General features: G+C 41.0%; 1 long non-coding RNA gene across 1 annotated transcript; it reads left to right on the top strand.

Moving 5' to 3' along the window:
- The first annotated feature begins 1,040 nt into the window (after positions 1–1,040).
- On the top strand, positions 1,041–13,619 carry LOC137605298 (uncharacterized). The gene is made up of 2 exons (XR_011037725.1): positions 1,041–1,542; positions 12,756–13,619. It is a non-coding gene; the product is annotated as an uncharacterized lncRNA (long non-coding RNA).
- Positions 13,620–13,843: the final 224 nt, after the last annotated feature.

Genomic DNA, 13,843 nt, shown 5'->3' with positions numbered 1-13,843 from the left:
TTCCTTTGAATGAGCAAAGTTTTAAATGACCTGGGAGCAGTCAGAGAAAGTGACACACACACACACACACACACACACACACACACACACACACACACACACACACACACACACACACACAACACACACACACACACACACACACACACACACACACACACACACACACACACACACAGACACACACACACACACACACACACACACACACACACACACACAGACACACACACACACACACACACACACACACACACACACACACACACACACACACACACACACACACACACACACACACACATATATGTATATATGTATGTAAATATATATTATATATATATATATATATCAGTGTGTTTACAGTATATAAACTGTATACACACACACACACACACACATGCTTACATACATTCATGCATAATTATTTTATTATATATAAATCTAAGGAACATGACAAGATGGATTTACAGGTTTAGCCTTAGGGTTACGTTTAGGATTGGGGTTAGGGTTAGGGTTAGGATTAGGATTAGGTTTAGGTTAGGGTTATGGTTAATACAGTACAGATACTCATCTACTGACTGTGTTACAGCTGCTGCTGTCTTATTTCATTTATTTTGTGTCCCTTTTCTAAAGAAGCCCCAGCTCTTTGGCAGGGGAGTTTCCTGCTGTTGAAGACGCACACTCACACACAAGTATTCCCCCCCAACACACACACACACACACCGACACACAAACACACTCACACACGCAGACACACACAGAGCCAGAAAGACTACCCTTACTTATTTTCCTCCTCCCTCACCCGTCCTTCCTCCCGCCTCTCATTTTTTCTGAATGAATGTCCTCTCTCTAACCTCAATTGAGGGCTGTGTAACAGGACACTGCCCTCTGCCGCGCAGGCTCAGCCCCCACTTTATCAGCCACTATAAGAGAGTCAGTAATGAGTGTTTGTGACAGAGTTTGTCCGATAGTGTTAGACAGGGGATTAGGGAGAGAGGGGAGGGTGACAGGTCACAGAAAAGCGACTAAAACGGCTGCAGTGTCTGGTGAGATCTGGGAAAGCACCTTAAGCCCAGAGGAACCCTTTTGCACGTTGTCTGTGTGTTTGAGGAAATGTGTGTGCTTGAGCGATCCAGTTATGTAGTGCTGCTGCTGTGACTTTAAGCCTGTTACTGATTACACTCACAAGAATGCAACAGGAGGAGAAAAGGGCATGGAAAGAGATGAGGAGATATGTAAGGATGAAATATTTTCAGAGTTTAAAGTAAGTCAACTTTTGTGTGACTTGCTCTAAACAGCCACGGACAGTGATGTGGGTGAGAATTTACGAGCCAATATCGTCTCTTCCCTCTCTCCCTCAATCTCTGTTGGACCAAGTTTATGTTGGGAGAGAGACAGAATCTGGAATCCCTCTTTAAACAAAGGACAGACATCCAAAAACAGAGAAGGAAGTTAAGAAGAACTGGTTGTGGTGGCGGTGGGGATGGGGGATTCCCTCATTTCAAACTCAGCGCCGGGAAGAAACTCTCACCCAGACGGGTAAGTGAAAAAGACGAGAAAACGGGGGGAACAAAAGGGGAAATACAGCATGAAAAGCAGAGTTGCTGCAGATGACCGATACCAAGTGATATAGATTGAGTAACTGCACATAGATCTTTAGAAACTGAAACTGAGCACAAGAACAGGGTTTTCAGAGCTGATCTGTACAGACTGTCAGCAAACCTTCATACCAGTTTTAATGGGGGGGGGGGGTTAAAGGGGTGAGAAATAGAGGAAATACATAAATGTAAGTCAGATGACATGTCTTTATCTTCAAAGCTGAATGGTCAACTTGTGTACGGTCTGTTCTGAGTTCCAGTGGTCTTTTGTGGTGGGTTAGGGTTACCTCACAATGTGATCACGTTACAGAGAAGCTGATTCACTGTTATATAGTCAATTTGACTGGCTGATCACAAGACAGACATTGTCTGTCAACATTAGATGTGGGTATGAGGTATTGTATGTACTACTTTCAGCAATGACATGCCTGACCTTTTCTCATATTTAATGTCATGCTGGTGTGAGGTGTCGTCCCTGTGATAAATGCTGTGAAATACCCTGTGATTAATAGGCAGTTTTTTCCAGTCACTCTTGTCTCTCTACTTAAGTCATGCTGTGTTTCTCCGCCCTTCAGTTCACACACATAGCACAGTCCACTCTTGCTCAACAGCAGACATGAATGAACTGAGTTTGTGATTGGATGGGGGGGTGGGGGGGTAAAGTATCATACACAGACAGAGCCGGTTTTCTTCTTTATGAATGGACACAGTGCACAGTTAATGTGATTGGCTGTGTGAAGAGTAACAACAGGATTTCCCGCTGCTGCCTCATCAAGTCGTCGCCTCTAAAATCACCACAGCATGCATAAATAAATGTAATTGTATGTATAGTTGGGAAAAATCTCTGAAAGACTCAGAGAATGATACGTGAATCAAGTGTTCAAGGTTGTGGGTTATGTGTGTTTGTCTAAAAGGGATTAGTCACAAGACGAACAGAAGGGTGTGTGTCAGCTGTGGCTCTCTGCCCAGCTGTTATTCTTCAGATGATTCCCAATCGCTGTGACTAAGGCAGTACTCTCCAAATATCATAACTCTCACTTACTTGTCATGAAATAGGTGGGTCTCCATCTTTAATGTGTAATAATCCTCCTGCTTCAATCATTTGGCCGGATTGAGAAAGAACTCTGGCATGTGAATTCCTCCAAACGTCCTCCAAGAATATAAAACAGTCAGAAACTATGGTTCTGAATTGAAGGTATTGTGTATACAGTATATATACTGTATACACACTGTATATACACACTATATATATATATATATATATATATATATATATATATATATATATATATATATATATGAAGTGTGGGGACTGCTGAAGGCAGAACTGGGGATAATTAGCTCTTTTTACAGTCTATCATTAGCACCACAATGAAGACACCTCTCTATTCGCTCCATAAGCAAAAGAGGCTTCACTTATGACAGCATAATTAGTATTAGCGTTGCATTTTACACATCTGGCTAGAGAGAGAAGGATTTCTAAAACATTACAATATCTCCCCAGTCTTAAGAAGGTTTACACTGATTTATTTTTCTTTTAATACACAAATAGCAGCTGTAATTTCTTTGTAACACGAAGTCATCCATACAACTCTCTTTTGTCATACCACCTTGGAGGCTCACTCTTTTTTATACAGATGTTCATTTGGTACTCTTGTGATTTCTACTGATAGTTCAGAGCCTTTTGTCTTTTGAATGGGACAGACCATTTCAAGCATCCCCTGGGACAGCACCATATGCCACATCAACGTCTGTAAGAGCAACAAAGTTGGAGTGCAGACAGGACTACAGTGTAGGCCTGCACCTCATGCAGGGGGACTTTGTGGTCGTCAGGGGTTGGATCCCTGCTGATGGCCCCTTGTCATATGTCCCCCGACAATTTCTCAAGCAGTTCGATATAATACAGGGAAAATTTCCCCAAAAATTATAATTCATAAAAAGGAACCAGTGATAAGGTGGCCAGACATGACCACAACATTTTGACCAAGTTTATCAACCCGCATGAGCAGCTAACTCAAGTAACAGAGTTTTTCATCCTCAAGGGATGACTGTCAGTGAAGGTAAGGTTGTTCCAAGGTTAATTCTTTGTTGACCTTTATTTTACCAAGTAGAATGTCTGAGAAACAGTTGTCATTCACAAGCATAACCCAACCAAGGTGTGTCTGTCTGTCTCTCTTTCTGTGTGTGTGTGTGTGTGTGTGTGTGTGTGTGTGTGTGTGTGTGTGTGTGTGTGTGTGTGTGTGTGTGTGTGTGTGTGTGAGAGAGAGTTTCATAGAAAGAGAGTGAGGAGTGGCACTAATGAACCAGTCTTGTACTGTCACGTTGGAACGCAAAGATCTATCAACGCTTATCAAGGCAGCGTTTCCGGCATGAGTGTGTGATAGCAGGGAGATTGGCAGTGTGATGCATCGCAGGAATCTTGATGGGGGAGATTAAATTCCCTGGGTTAGATTAGCATGGAATCTGCCCTCTGCCTTATCATTCTGCCTACAGAGTGAACCCTGCCCTGCCCTGCCCTACTTGGCAGGAAGCAGCTATGCAGGCGGCCTTTAAACACATCAAACATTTAAACCATTTCTTTTATATCAGCGTTTTTTTCATTCTTCTTAATATAAGGAAGGGAACGAGGAAGCTAGGTCACATGTGTCTTACGTAGGTGGTGCAGCTGATACTGAAGTAGTAAAAGCATCATCCACTTATAAGAAGGTCAAGGTTTGGGCTCTAGTCCCCCAAACTACACACTGACCAATATACCTAACCCTAGTTTCCTCCCTGTAAGGGATCCATAGGGGCTGTCCACTGCCTCTCAGGGGTGGGTCATATGCAGAGAACAAATAACTGTATACTATGTATACAGATAGTCTTTAACCCATGAACACAATTGGTTCTGAGAGGCTGTTCGTGAGATGAATCATTCGTAAGACATTACTTATTAAATTTTAATCAATAATCACTATTCCAGGTCATCTAAATGTTGTGGAGGCTAAACCGAGCTTTAATCCACTGAGGTATTCCACCACACTGACGCGAATGACGCGCCGATGCACTTCCTGGTCATCAAAAGTGAGACACGCCCCTTTATGTTTGAATACTCTCTTTATTAAGTTTCTCAGTTAACTCAAATAACAAAACATTCTGAGTTTAGCATCCAGTGTTCGCGTTAGGGCAGAATCCAAATGTGGCCAACATTGTTGCCACATCATGTAGTTCCTACAGGAGGACAACCATATCAATAATAAATAGATCTGAAGAAACAGCAGGTAGTGAATGAGTTTTCTGACAGGCAGTCCAGTCCACATTGCTGCTCTAACTTTCAACCTGACCTGAATTGTCTTCATTCTCCATGTTGGTGAACGTCTACACGAACAGAAATGCATTGTGGGTTTGTTTCCTGTTCAGAAGTTCACAGAGATGTGGAGAAAAGGAGGAAACACTGCAGATGACGCCAACTGGAAAGACCATAGACCACATGAAGTCTGACATCAGAGCAAACGGTTCACTTAGTCCGAGACCTGCTGAGTCATGTTAACATGACGTGAAATCTTAATCTGTGGGGTGTTCATGTTACGCTGCTCAGTGGGGGCTGTTGCAGAAAGGGAAAAATAGTAGTCAAATATGGCAGCGGGCCGGTGTTTGTGTCTATGAATGTTCGTAAATCGAATGTTCGTATCTTGAGGACTACCTGTACTACCCGTGTGGATTCGGATACAGAAGAGATACATTGTTGAATGAAATTTTCTGATGGGAAGTTTTCCAAATGTCGTTGGCCAAAAGCTGCCTTCAGTAGTCATTGTCGTATCTGGAATTATTGCTAAGTATTAAGAAAGTAGAAATAGCTTAAAGCGCATTATGCAGATGTTTTAGTTATACAAAAAACACAAAATAAAGTCATATTTTATTTATTACTATAAAATGAAGTTTCAGCTACAGATGTATTTATGTGGGTAACATTACTTTGACTTCAACAGTTATCAGAATTCTAATTGTCAAAATTTGTGCAATATTGGTCTAACGATAGCTCACTTATAGGCTTAATTAGAATTATTCTGGTATTCAAAACAGTATGAATCTATTTATTTTTGTATTTTTCTTACACTCCCCTACCTATTTCAACATTGGGCAGTATGTTGCTGTCCTCGTCCTTTGGTATGACATTTGTTTGTTTATACAGCAACAAATCACACACTGCCGATGTTTCAGGGCTCAATGCTGTTTGGCTTTATGTGTGAAAAGTGTGTGTGTGTGTGTGTGTGTGTGTGTGTGTGTGTGTGTGTGTGTGTGTGTGTGTGTGTGTGTGTGTGTGTGTGTGTGTGTGTGTGTGTGTGTGTGTGTGTGTGTGTGTGTGTGTGTGTGTGTGTGTGTGTGTGCATGAGATGCACATTTCACCAAGGAATGTAGGGATAGTACAGAGAATGAATGCATGTCATGGAATCCTAGACGCCCACAGAACTGCGTACAATGTTTTCTTTTCCAAAGGTAATCAGTTCACACATTTATTCAGAGTAAATGCTGTCATGTTGTTATTAAATCAGTTAGAATATTTACCAGTTAGACTATTTGGTCTATTTTAGTCACGTCCATGTTGTTGAAACATCAAGTGTAGCTTCATAGCCAACCAAACATTGCTGGAGTTTTATGGCCAAAAAGAAATTCAGCATTCTCCATAACAACAGAAGAAGATTGGGACTTGCGTTAGAATGTAAAGATCAACTGAAAACGAACAGAAAATGAATCTATACATCGACTACATCCAGCATTATCCAAGTCTACAGGTTGCAAATGAATTGGAAAATACTTTTATATGATCATTCTGTCTGAAAAACTTTTATTTTTATCCCTCGAGGTAGGAACACATGCTTGAACATAATCACTGCTTAATGAAGTTAAAAAGAAAGTGTAAGTTCTTCCTACTTCTGTTCATGTTAATACTGTCTACCGTATTTTGCGCACCATTTGGCGGATCGTATAAAGAAACACAATCTCAATTACGGCGTTTATTTCTGTATTTAAACCATACACACAGCGCACCTCATTGTTTGGCGCATGCTGGAACAAGCTAACTGAAGCAAAACAGTGATTGTGGTTGAACTGTATTGTATTTAAAATTCAAAAAATACACCAACGTTATTTTTAAATATTTTTCATTATTTTAATTTTTGAACACAGATTTTGGAACTCAATGTACACATTAGACGCTTCATGTCAAGAGGCGCAGCGTTGATTTTTGAGAAAATTAAAGGCTTTTAAGCGCCTTATGGTGCGCAAAATACGGTAATACAAGTCTCCAGGAGCTGAGTAAAATAACAAGCTTAGCTAATTCTCTATAAAAATCAATGTCTGATCTGACAGAGACATTTGTCATTGCAAACTCCAGAATGAACGGATGAGGACAGAGCTTGTGGTTCTGATGAGCGTGTTGGTGTTTGAGGTGGAGGCGGTTCAGGGATCAGTGACTATGTTGTAGCCGTCATACAAAGATTACCTTATAGATCTGACCTCCTATGCTAGCTAATAGAGCAGATTTATAACCCTGTTTGCAATGTGAGTGCACTGTTGGACCCATTAATATGCAACAAAGGTCAAGAGTGGATGGAAGACTCAGAAATACATTGAATCAGAAGATGGGAACTTTTTCACCCTTGTTTTCCTCCTCCTAATATTTCTATTTTCTATTTACTTTCTTTGCCCACTGCCCATGGCCATGCCTTCATACAAATTTCACTGGTCATGTCTCCAGGTACACCTCCAGGTGTGCCTGGGAGTGTCCCTGGAACTCAGGTACAGGGCATATGCTCACTCTTTGTGCTCCCTTTGGAGAAGCTGTTTGGCTCTCTGGTGTGTGAATGTACTTGGTCTTCACCTTAGCAAACAACAATCAGAAGAACATTTATTATCTCCTCTGTTTGGAATAAAGATATAAAGCAAGAGGGGTTATCTGAGAGAAAAAGGGATTGGGATGAGAATTTGACTTTGTGACTTCTGGTTGGAAAGTAGAATATTCTGGAACAAGAAATGACTTCTGATAGTAAAGAGAAGTGAAAGGAAAGCCATCACCACACGAATCAGAGCATTCTAATGAAACTAAAGACAGAAAAGATTCATTTCTATTGGGCGATTTAGAGTCACCAATTCTCCTACATTGAGACAACATGAAAAATCTTCATAGAAAAGTTCCAGGTGGATTTGAACCCAGGTTTTTGTCGCAGTAAAACAACAATGCTACCCACCTGTACTGCGCCAAGATGAATTTTAATAATTTCACATTTTAGGACAAATCATATCTTTAGATTTTGTTCTCAAACAATTTAGTGTCACTCAAAAGACTCCAAATTGTCTCTGTAAATTTTAATATGAGTCATAGGTTCATGTTAATGCAAGTTCCTTAAAAAGATGAATTTATGTAAAAATCAAGACAATGACCTTATAATCTTATTATATTTCTCACTTAGATAAAGCATTTTGCACTTCACACCAGTTAACCAGTATCTCTGGTTCACTGAGATGCCCACAAATGCTTGAAATACTTTAAAAATACATCTATATATAATGGAAGTCCAAATGATTTTTTAGTGTACTTTATTGTTTTTAACTGTTCCATTTATCTGTAAAATAACATTTGACAGATAAACAACTTGATTGTGCAAACAAATAGCAAAATGTGATCACAGCATTTTTTTTTCAAATCTGATCCATGCACGCACGCACGCACGCACGCACACACACACACACACACACACACACACACACACACACACACACACACACACGAGCACATACGTAGAGCATTGAGAGTGCAAAATAATGACAAGATAGCTCACTTTCCCGACTATTATACGGTCAGACCTGTCTCAGTTAGAAAAACAGAAAACCATTTCTCAGCTAAAGCATTAAAAAAATGAATCCCTAAATCCCTAAATAAACATTAGAAGGTGTTGGCTCTTTTACCTGCATCCTACATCTCACTGTGAACAGCACTTGATCTCACAAGAGTAACTTGAAAAGGAATGATATTTATAGAACTATATTACCTGTCAGTGTGACCTCAGAATGATAAGGACTAAAATTGCTTTTCGAAATGAACACATTCTGAACAGTCAGTCAGTCAATGAAATTTTATTTGTATAGCCCAAATTCACAAATAAAAATTTGCAGAGGGTTTTACAATCTGTACTACTCTCAAACCCACAATAAAGAACCTGAGAAACAAACTGGCTGAAAACCCTGACAGCAAAAAGAAAAGCAGAAAACACAGATCCTCTATGCAAGCTGGGTAAACATGCAATAGTTGTCACAGATACCGACACAACAATAGTGACAGTCATCCACAAGGATCAAAGTTCATGGTGGTTGAACTGAGTCCAGGACCATGTTATTGAAGATGGGGATCCAGGTCAGGGTTCATGGCCACTAGTTCCTCTATCTACCCAAGCACAAACAGTCACACCTCCACTGGATAGCAGGTTGGTAACAGAACCATCACTGCCACACCACCGGGAAGTTGGGAAACTGTAAGATACAGGACCTCTTGGGAGGACACTCCCCAGCGTGAAGGTGTTGATATGGAGTCATGGCAAACAAAAGAGTAGGAGTAGTAGAGGAGTGAGGTAGAGGAGTGAGGTAGAGGAGTGAGGTAGAGGAGGTGCTCAGAGTGTCATCAGAAGCCTCCCCAACAGTCTACTCTGTAGCAGCATCACTATTAGCCGGCCGGTACCAGCCGGAACGGACAATCCTTTGTCGTTGACTGTTAAAATTCAGAGCCATAAGGTCCTTTAGTGATGAGGTTAGTTGAAGCATTTTTTGTGAAAGAGTGAAAAGAAAATGCATTTACACTGGAAATGTGATCTCCTTTCAGCTTTTCCCTTCAGGGGTCGCCACAGCGAATCAGTGTCCTCCATCTAACCCTGTCTTCTGCATCCTCTCCTCTCACACCAACTACCTTCATGTCTTCCCTCATTACATCCATAAACCTCCTCTTTGGTCTTCCTCTAGGCCTCCTGCCTGGCAGTTCAAAACTCAGCATCCTTCTACCAATATATTCACTATCTCTCCTCTGGACATGTCCAAACCATCTCAGTCTGGCCTCTCTGACTTTATCTCCAGAACCTCTAACATGTGCTGTCCCTCTGATGTACTCATTCCTGATATGATATTTTTGTGAAATTCAAAATTACAGGTTAGTCTTTGTTGTGTAGTTTAATCAGATAACATGGATACAGTTCTGGGTTGTTTATGGAAGAATTCAGTGTAGACGGTGTGTCAGGGATAGAGGATTGGATGAGATATTTACTGCAAACACATTCAACACATTTTAACAACTCATCACTTTCCCACTCATAATGAAGTGACAAATTAGCACACACACAAACAAGAAACCAACCATACACTGCCAAAAATGTGGAAGCACCTGTGCAAGTATAACTGTGTGTGTGTGTGTGTGTGTGTGTGTGTGTGTGTGTGTGTGTGTGTGTGTGTGTGTGTGTGTGTGTGTGTGTGTGTGTGTGTGTGTGTGTGTGTGTGTGTGTGTGCGTGTGTTTGTGTGTCTGTGTGTGTCTGTGTGTGTCTGTGTGTGTAAGTGTGAGTGTATGTTAATCACAATATACTGTATATTTTTGTGTGCACAGTTGTCACTCTATGAATGCCTTGTGATGGGTTTGGGGTGGGAAGGGAGGATGGGTGGTAGAGCGAACGAAAGTGTGTGTGTGTGTGTGTGTGTGTGTGTGTGTGTGTGTGTGTGTGTGTGTGTGTGTGTGTGTGTGTGTGTGTGTGTGTGTGTGTGTGTGTGTGTGTGTGAACACGTGTGCACATGTGGATGTGGTCAAGCCCCAGTCATCTTACAGGCAGCTCACAGGAAAACCACATTAACTGCCGTGTACCACACTCTAGGAATAGAACGGTGTAGTGAGGGCAGGGATGGAATGATATGCCTGGCCTCACCCCTCCTCAACCAGCTTCCTACAACTCTCCTCATCTTCCAACATCTTGTTTGTTGCAGTTTTCATTTAAAACCTTTGCTGGTCCACAAATTTTTTTTTTTTTGGGTCATAGTTATGTTTTTGCTCACAATTTAAAATGTCTCACAGGACAAATGACTATTTCCCTGGACACTGGATGAGTGATGCATCATGATATATCATGAAAGCCATGATACATCAGTAGTTTCTGGCTAAACTCAAACCTTTGGTTTTTCCTGAAAAGCTTTTTTGTGTTAAGGATACATCAGAAAGGCTTTTCACATTTGCTGTAGACACCAAAGGGTGAGATCATGGTGAGACTCACAAGGCAGTAAATGCTCCGCTTCCTTTAAAGTTGTGGGTGCCCTCAGTGACTGCTCCACGGATGGCATTTGTGAGCTGTCTTAATGTTACACAAATAATGTGCTCAAATATATGCAATTTAAACTAGAACCAAGGCAGTCACAGACTGCAACATCCTGCAACTCCCCTGAATTCAAAATTTTACCCTGACCTGCTTACATAAGTCAAAGATCAAAGCTAGTGCACTGACCTACTGTCATTGATCAAAGCAGTAGTTTTAATCTATGGTCTTAGGCACACTGGCCTTCTCTTTCATCTCTCTATCTTATCTGGTTCCTGAGTGTACAAAAGTTGAAATTTGACCTTGACCTAGTGTTCTCAAGGTCAATGTCATCATCTCATTTGCATCCCCTTTGCTGCCCGAGTAATGTGCTTTTTGTTTCATCTTTCTATCTACCGCTTTGAAGCGGGATGTCTTTACAACACAGTCATGTCCATAGATGCCTTGCAACATCTTTCCCACACGGACTTTACCTGTCTAGTGTCACCAACACTCACAGTCTACCTGATAAGGTAGACCACGTCCATCACCCTGCAATAAATGAGGAGAGAGAACAATCATCTAAACCAAAAACACCTAAAATGATTAGTTCCCTGAAGACCTTCCCACTCATTCCCCCTTTCTATATTAAACTAACAATAACATAACTGCCACAGTGAGTATGTGACAGCCTGACAGTCAGACAGCATGTCTGCTATAATGAAGATGGCCAAGTTTTGCCAAAAGTTTTGATATGGAGGTTGTTAAACTAACACTCTGGCAATTGTTTTGTTAATGGACGGGCGTTTAAAAATTAAATAACATCCCTTCTTTGAGAACCAATACTATTAAATTGTGGTCGACTGTGCATTCCCTGTTAGCAAGCCCGCTCTCAAAAAACCGAGAGCTTCCCTTTCACTGGAAAAACACTCTTGGTCTGTACATCAACCTCTCTTCCCAATGCTGGTGGACAGAGATAATAGCTACAGGGGCTTTTCACCTACCTCAGGCCCACCAGTGTGGACTCATTACTTTAACACTCAAGCTCCAACAGAAAAACAGGCCTCAGGCTCCCACCACAGCATATCCAATCCCATCACAAAGTTTTTTTTAGGGAGAATGACATTATAATCAATTTTTGTAGAAGTATCTGTCATTTAAAATTCACAGAGTGACTGAAGACACACAGCACAACTTCCACACAACGTGAGGGATAATATTTTTGGGAATGTGGGGTTAAGTGGTGAAACAGAAAAACGTTAGCCAGAAGAGAAGAGCAGACAGACAGAGGAATGATGGTGAGTGGGGAGGGTGGGCAGATAGTAACACATTTCCTTAATGAAAGGAAATTGGAGTCAAGTGATCATCAGCTGGTCAGAATGGTTTTTCATCAATATGGTCATGAGGATTCAGGTATGCAGAGCTAGACTTGTGAGCACAGAGAAAAGAGAAGGATCCTTTCACACTTCCTTCTCTTCTCTTCTCTTCTCTTCCCTCCTCTTCTCTTCTGGAGATCCTATGGCACTGGGTACTGGTCATTGTGCCTCAGGGTTAGTGGGAAAAATGACAGGAATCTGCAACTGATAATGCCATGCTTGGAGTTTGTCAGCTAATAATCTCCCACATCCTTCCCCTCCCCTCAGGCTCATCTTCTTCAATTCCTTGAAGAAGGAATAAATCTCCTCTCTTCAGTTCACTGCAGCTATTCTCTCACTTTTCTATTCATTCGTAATCTTGACTACCCACTTTCCACTGCGTCATTTTATTCTTATTTCTCTCTCCATAAAATGTATTCATTGTTCTGTGTTTCGTCCAGTATGTAATGGAGATATTTATGTTTTCTTGTCCCTTTTTCTTCAGATGGATATGACCAATTCCCCACCCAGACTTGACCAGCCACAGTGGTTTACAGTTCTGTGGTTGCTATTGGATGCTCAGTAGGCAGTGTAGATCCTGGGTATCTATCAGCAGCTACATCTGGCTACTGGGTCTCCAACGGCTCCGCCTACTTCCTAGATAAGCAGATCCATTCCACTCCTGGCTGATGACAAATCTAATTGGTTGTGATGTCAGGGGGTCTCCGTCTTGTGACCCCACGGACAGGATGTTCTGTGTCACAACTCTACAAGGGCCTCTTGTCAAGGTTTCTTTTGTTTTTGTACTCCTCTCTCTTTCTCTCTCTCTCTCCACTCTTTTTCCTTGTGAGGTCCTCATTGTATTGTCCTTACTAAGGGATATTAAAGTGATATTCTAAATGTTACGTGGCTGGAATCTCTAGAAGTCAAAGGAAAAAAGGAACGACATTAATTGAACCATGTTTAACACTGGTTTGAGATAAGGACACAAGTGTTTGCTTTGTCCTGAACCTGGCATACAATGTAGATTTCTGTGTGTCCAATGTTACAGCTACATTGTCTGCTGGGTTTCTGGATAGCAATATAAGCCGTCTTGATATAAATGTTCTGCTCAGGAAAGTCAGCATTAATCTATTCTGTTAACATGCTTTAAGACCTGACCATGACAGTTCAATTAAAAATAACTTTTTTCCAGTCTCTGTCAGATTGAATATCAACTGAGCAGATTCTGGAAAAAATAAACTGAGTTCGCAGGAATATCATCAGCATATAACTGGACTGCTGTCTATCAAAAGGTTGTTTGCTGTCAGAAAGACTATTAATGGGACTGACTTCAGATGGAATTACTCCCGTCTTAATTGTTCTATGAATTGCGGATAAAAAAAGAGATTAGAAACTGATTTTTTCTGCACATTGTGAATCATTTATTGTTTCCCACAAAAACTGTTCAGTACAACTTAACGCTGTATTTCTGCAATATATGCAGAAATACTGTATCACCTTTCTTCATAAATGTGTCAGTGTAACGATTTTGCAAGGTCAAAATGTTTTAATAAAAAATTATCATAGCAACATTCTCTTCAAACCAATTAT

Source organism: Antennarius striatus, chromosome 12 (genome assembly GCF_040054535.1).
Source record: "Antennarius striatus isolate MH-2024 chromosome 12, ASM4005453v1, whole genome shotgun sequence".
Lineage (NCBI taxonomy): Eukaryota > Metazoa > Chordata > Actinopteri > Lophiiformes > Antennariidae > Antennarius > Antennarius striatus.
Note: the sequence above shows the minus strand (reverse complement) of the source record. Positions and strands in the feature narration are given on the sequence as shown.